Raw genomic sequence first — 6,583 nt, forward strand, 5'->3', positions numbered from 1 at the left:
CTGTACAGTGACATTTCACATCTTAGGCAAATACATTTCTGAAACAGACAAATCCATTGTTTCATGGCAGTATTTGTAGATTTTGTATCTTGGTCTGAACTGTTTCAGGCATTTGCTTGTCTGTGGCAAGAACGTGTGGGGTTGTTATAGGACGTAGAGACTGAGATTATACTTTAAAAGTCTGCAGGTAGAAGAGCCCGATGCAAAGCTGCATTATCTGCTGTGAGATGCATAACGTAAAATGGTCTTTAAACACTGTGATAAACGGCAACAATTGAAAATGTCGGTAGGGATCATTTTTGTGGTTTTATGACTGATTTGCATAGCTGAAATATAGGAAATCTGTGTCTATAAAGCTGGATGATCTTATCGGCTATTTTAGAAAGAAATCACACTCGCTGTCATTTCAGTAGTAAGGAGAATTAATGAGAGACAGGACTGAAAATACCTAAGAGTATATACTTATCCACAGCAATCATGTTCTGAGCTTGTGAAGTGTTCTTCCCCTCGTCTTGTATGTTCTGCCCTTGCATATTTGTCTGATAAGTCTCTGTCACTACTTGAATTTGCTGCTTTTTGCAGCATCTTCTATTAAGTTCACATCCAAAATGCAGCATAAGGCTGTACAGACCAGAATAAATCATAAATAGAATGCATAACTACAAGGCTTTGGGTCAAAAATACGGTTTCTTTCCCAAGTGAATTTTAAATATAAAATAGAGAAGGTGATAGCAATTATTTTATTTCTATATTACTGGGCAAAAATATTTTCCTGTAAAAATACCAAACCGACCGCATAATATTTGGCAGATTGATCTACTTAAAAGTGAGTGGGAAATGGACAGCAAGGGTTGTTTTGTGTTTACTTGTCATTTATAAACACGTTCTAACTGCCTTTTTTCTTCAAAAAATATAAATAAGGGAATATTTTACTTTTTTAGTTAAATTGAACAATTGTTTTTTACCAAGCTGAGGCTACTATTTTTTCCCCCTTAATACTCATGCATTTTCAGTGACTAATTAACTTTTCGATAAGGACCTCATCTTTAGTTATTTGACCTGGCTTTCTTTTACTATCTGAACCACCCCATAACCTCAGGAGTTGGCATGGAAAACAAAGCACAGATGGTGACGTCCTTGTTACTTCCACAGTAAACACAGAATAAAACCCCACAACAACTGAAAAATCAAGCAGAATTCCTAAGGCTGCTAAGAGTTCTGTTTGTTAAAGTGGAAATAAAGCAGCTTGAGTCTTAAAAGGGGTTACTATTAATGATAAATTTTAAGTAAATTGCAGGTGCCACCTTGTGACCTTTTTTCAAAGCGATGGTAATGAGATCCATAGGTGATTTCGACTACTTAATAATAATGAGATTGATCGAAGGAACGCTCGCATTGGCAACAATTTGATAATTGTGTGAGCAGGAAGAACTAGCCCTCCCTGGTGGTTTGAAAACATAGCTGAGATTTGAAAAGCTGTACAGAGCTCTTATTTAATCTGAGCAATTCTATAATGATGTGAAAAGGTGTTTTTGATTTAGTGATGTCTATATTTCAAGAGACAAGATGTTGATGATAAAGGGGGAAAAAAAGGCGAAAGATGAATGGCTGGTTTCTGGAGACATCCTTTGGCTTAATATCTAACACCATGTATGTCTGGGTGCATTTTTCTCCGTTTTCCCACTAGTAAAATAGAATACTAATTAGATTTTGATTACAGTCAGTTTTTAAAGGTGTGGAAGGCACACTCACATCTTGCTATTAAAAACTAATGCAATAGCTGGATGCAGTCCTTTGAATCTGATGTGCTATCAGGGTTGATTGGCTGGAAATAAAACATATTCACATTACTTAAAAATGTGATGCATCTTTTTTTTTTCCTGTGGTAGAAATTACCTGGGAGCTTCCTGGTGATGAATAACGAGTCAAATGAAATACTTCTTTACACCTTCTCAGGAAAATTGATGGTTTTTGACATGTTTGTGGCTGAAAGGTTAAAAGCTGAAGATAAAATTCATTGGTTTAGGTACCATAGAGTTTGAGTTCTGCATTAGGAGTCATTGGGGTTTATGTTGATAAAGATCTATAAGGATCAGTGTGAAAACGTGACATATAACCTGGAAAATGCCCAGAGGTGAACTCGTATACTTGTTTCAGCGACGTGGAATTTGGTACAGAAGTGAATATCCCGCAGGTGACCCTCCTCAGTCCCAGAAAAAGTTGTTGTATTTCACATATGGATATTAAACACCTTTATGTTTATCTAAGGACAGCAATTTCACTTTCAGTAGTTAGGAAATAGTATATGGGTAAAACAACTACTTACATGACTTAGGGTACCAATATATTGTACTCTGGCAAATGAATAAAAATACTGGTTACAGATGGATTTCTTTTTAATATTTGAAGCCTATTTTAGATACTGTGCTTCAACTTTAAACTAGTTTTGGGGTGGAAAAAAAACATAATCCCAGGTTTTAACCACTGTTGAATTAACATTTATCAGTGTGAAATTTATCAGTTTAGGAAGCAGTCAAAAATGCTGAATGCATTTATTTTCTATACATGGACTGTATTAGACATCCTTTAACTTCATGGAGAAATGTTAAAAAAAGCAATTAGAAGTTTTTGATGTAGATGCAATAGATGTAGTTATTTGTGCATTTATAGCATCCATCTATTAAAAACTGCACTGTGGCTAAAAAGAGAATTATCTGATGAATGAATCTTTGTGTAGTATCACATTTTAAGGAAATGCATTGTAGAACAGCATGCTGGCTATTTTAGATCTGAACCAGATCCAGTACTTTAAAAGGAAAGCAGCTCCTCAACAACAGGAGTTAAAAACATTCCCTGAAAAGTTTCTCTGTGAGGTCTATAAATACCTATTACAACGTCCATTAGATTGAATCGAATATTTCCTTGTGCTCATTTTAACCTTTCCCTGGCCTGAGGTGCGTGAAGTTTTTGTGTTCCTACCTGGGAACTTGGCTCTGAAAACTGAGACCAAGGTGTAAATCTCTGGAGTTTCAACCCCAGAAACACCCAAAAAAATGGACAAAAGGAGCTGTGCGGCTCTTCAACCATTATATCATTTCCTCTCCTGTTTCCTCTCAGCTCCTTGTGCCAGAAAATGGCTATTAATGGGCTATTTACATCGGGCAATAGGAGGAGGCAGGCTGAAGATCCTTTCTAATGCTATATTCCCTTTGTAAATGTAGTTATAAAATCCGGACTAAAGAGGGCAGGAGATACTCTATTTAAGAAAGAAACGCAGGCAACTGGATAGTAAAACTCTATGGGGAAACAATAATATATATTTCAGTATATAATAAAGTGATTTATTTTCAATAAAAATCTGTAAAACTGCTTTAGTTACTTTGACACCTTGATTAACTGGAGTTTCAAAGATATTTGTGTGTGTGCGAGCCTTCTTCATCCCGACAGTTCCCAATACTTTATTGCATCTGCTATTGAATATGTATGTTTTAAAAGCATTTGCTACAACGGAGTTTTACTAGATGTCAGGGACAAAATAGATTAATATTAGAGCTCAGCCAGCAAGCGTTTCTGTGGCAGCACATGAAATGTAGCTCTTTTCACCGCTGACGGTCTCCCCGGCTTATTCCTTGGGATGCTTTGTACACAGCTACGGGATAGATTTATTTCCTCTAAAATCACTGATTGCCATTATAAAATCCACCCCTAAAAAGTTTGCAGCCGTTGAGGAAATCTCAGGTCTGGCTGTACGGGGAAAAAAGGGATTCGCGAAGCTGGGATGAATAGTGTATGTACAAGCAGAGTCTTCCTATGGGCTGCAGAACTTATATTTCTGGTCTCCTGCACATCCCAAAGCAGCACAGGGGGATGAAATGGTGACTCTGCACCCGCAAAGGTCCCAGAGTTTTTACTGGAGGCTCTCTTGGGACTTTTGGGCATTTCAGTGCACGTTCCCTCGCATCCGAAGGAGAAATGGTGATGAGCAGCAAACACTTTGTCTTTACACTCCAGCACGATGGGGGGAAATTCACATCAGGAGGAAACTGTAGCGTTGAGAAAGACTTTTTATTTTATTTTTTTTATTATTATTTTCTTTATTTTTTTAATTTGTTTTTTGTTTGGTTGGTTGTGTTTTTTTTTTTTTTTTTTTTTTTTACTATTTTATTTTATTTTTTATTTATTTTCTTTCATTTCTTTTGTACCACATGCTCTCTCTGTGAAAGGCTGTGATTTAGCAAGGGTGAAGGGAAGTGCCACCCGAGAACCCAGACTCAGCCCCTGTTTCACGCAGGAGCATCCTTGACTGGATGCAGGTGACACATTGCAGGGATGTGGGTGACACCGGAATCACCCTGCCAGGACGTCTGAGGTTTTTTTGAGGCTCTTCCCTCTATGCCAGCAGAAAGATATATAGTAATAGAGCATCTACTTTGCCAATATGCCATGAATGCATGTCCCAGCTAATCATTAAATACTCTTTTTCTTGGAAAGGCTGGCTGCAGCTGGGATGGGGAGGACTCCACTATGACAAATCCCCACTAGAAGTTGAGTCTTTTGATTCCTGTGCTTAAATAACTTTTGCAGGTTCTGGGACTGTGACCAGCATTGAGAAATCACTGCCCACCAACTGAGTGCTACACAGAATCTTTCTGGGAATATTCTGGTGCTGGGTATGAACAAGTCACACACTGGCATAGATTTGGCTTCTACTTCTAAATACAGTTCTATTTTGATTTGTTTATTTTCCATCTCTGTGTATGCACACTGACAGTATCTCACTGGGGAAAAATATATATAAAATGGATTTATTTTTTGTAAAAACTACTTAATTTCTACATGTTATATATATAGACTTAATATTTGTGTGTGTTGTCAATATTTTAAATATTATTAAGTTTTCGTAAACCTTTGGCTTTAAAAAAAGATTTTTTTTTTTCTGAAAGGCAAAAGGTTTATTTTGAAATAATTCAAAGTGCCTTCAAAAATGTTGAAAATTTGCTGTCCTGTGTATATTGCCGACCTCTGTGGTTTGTTTCTGCTTGAAGATGCAAGGAGTTTGTTGCTGTTGGTGGTTAAGTGCTTCCAGTGCATTCATCTCAGACAGTATTAACGGGGAATAAACAAGGTAAACATCCCAGAGACATCACTATTTATGTGTTCAAAGTTAATTTTAAATAAAGATCCTCTTTCTGTGGTATCAGAAGTACAGAAAATCAGAACCACAGGTTTGCTTCAAGTGTGTGTTTAACAATATTTTCTTTTCTAAAGCTTTACAAGTTGTTTTAGCACTGACATGTGTCAGTTCAGTAAATGGGCAATGAAAGACACTTTCTTTGAATGCAGAAAGATTAGAAACGTGTCTGTGGAAGAAAGTCCACGAGTAAACAAAGGCTGCACGATTCCCTTGGGAAAACGCACAAGTTACGTCGTGTGTCCTTAGAAACCTCATGGCGCTGGTCCTGGTTTGAATCCCATGTGCTCTGCAGCACTCTTGCTAATATTAATATTATCACGTAGAGCTGAGAGGAGAAAGACACCAAAACTGTACAGACAACTATGCATAAAAAGAGTATTAATAATTTCCAGGACTTTTTTCCCCAGGTTGATGATAATTTGCTCCACAGAATTAAGGCTTTTTTTTTTTTTTAAAGATGTCAGAATGCTAAAATGAAAAGTATGCAAAATTATTCCAGTTTGAGATGTAAATTATGCTGCCAGAAAGATGGGTGAGATGTGTAATGGAAGAATTAGGTCTCTTAGACTAAAGCAGATTCTGGTAAATCATAAAATATGTAAGGAGTCTGTGACCAATCCTGAATTTGCTAAAATGAATATCAATGTGATGAGCATGATAACTTCTGCCCTTTTCAAGCTGTGAATTCCCCTATCCAGACAATTCCCAGCAGCATGGAGCTTGGGATAAATATCGGTCGGAGGTGGATGTTCCATTCAGTTCTGAAAACTCTTTACTGTTTTGAAGCTATTTTCTGCCAATGCATTGGACTTGTCAATACTCTGTCCTCTCACACATCCTCCATCTGCCCGAGGATGGAGAGCATCCATTTTTTCCAGGTTCTTGGGCTGTGACTGGAATCGAGAAGTCACTGTCCACCATCTGAATGCTCCACCAAAGGCATTTGCTCTGGGGAAACAGCAACTGGGAAGTTTTTGCAACTTTTATAGCAAAATTTAGTAAAGCTCAAGCTTCTTTTACCAGTCATTGAATAAATTCTTTTTGTCAGTGTTTATATATATGACATATACATATATACACAGAGATATGTATGAAATCTAACTCTGAACTTTGCTTCATTTGCTTTTCCCAAAGGCTCTAGAGAGTATGCTTGCAATCATCAACCTTTTCCCAGATTTATGTTGAGTTCACCTCTCACATATTTGTAAACTGAAAAATAAAGTTACTGTGGAGCTTGTTTGACAAACTCCTTTTGTTAGTGGCAGTATCATGGCTTATAATGTTTATTTCCAAGAAATGAAGACATGACAGTGTTTATGCCCGTAAACCGAAGCCAAGTTTCTTTCTTTGTTTTGACATACAGAAACTCAGGTTTAGTATCCTCAAGAT

The 6,583-nt window shown here is 37.1% G+C and overlaps 1 long non-coding RNA gene across 1 annotated transcript in view; it reads left to right on the forward strand.

Annotated features, from left to right (window-relative positions):
• Positions 1–6,362, forward strand: part of LOC135579969 (uncharacterized) — a 69,049-nt gene extending 62,687 nt beyond the window's left edge. Inside the window, exon 4 of the long non-coding RNA XR_010473905.1 lies at positions 4,585–6,362. This is a non-coding gene — a long non-coding RNA (uncharacterized LOC135579969). The remainder of the gene's footprint in view (positions 1–4,584) is intronic.
• The last annotated feature ends 221 nt before the right edge of the window (positions 6,363–6,583 follow it).

The sequence above is a fragment of the Columba livia genome, chromosome 7 (genome assembly GCF_036013475.1).
Source record: "Columba livia isolate bColLiv1 breed racing homer chromosome 7, bColLiv1.pat.W.v2, whole genome shotgun sequence".
Classification (NCBI taxonomy): domain Eukaryota; kingdom Metazoa; phylum Chordata; class Aves; order Columbiformes; family Columbidae; genus Columba; species Columba livia.